This window comes from Myotis brandtii, unplaced genomic scaffold (genome assembly GCF_000412655.1).
Source record: "Myotis brandtii unplaced genomic scaffold, ASM41265v1 scaffold139, whole genome shotgun sequence".
NCBI classification, from domain to species: Eukaryota; Metazoa; Chordata; class Mammalia; order Chiroptera; family Vespertilionidae; genus Myotis; species Myotis brandtii.
In genome coordinates, this window is record NW_005354965.1 from 1224264 (window position 1) to 1224584 (window position 321).

A 321-nucleotide genomic window follows, 5' to 3' on the forward strand; every position below is an offset into this window, starting at 1 on the left:
GGTTCGATTCCAGTCAAGGGCACATGCCCGGGTTGCGGGCTCGACGATCCCCAGGGGGCGTGCAGGAGGCAGCGATCAATGATTCTTTCTCCTCATTGATGTTTCTACCTCCCTCTCCCAACCTAAGATCAATAAAAAAAATATATATATATATACATATAAAAAGTTCAAGCCCCTGCCTAGCCAGTTTTCTCAGTGGATAGAGCTTCGGCCCATGGACTGAAGGGTCTTGGGTTCGATTCCAGTCAAGGGCATGTACCTAGGTTGCAGTGTGGGAGGCAACCAATCGATGTGTCTCCTTCACATCAATGTTTTTCTCTC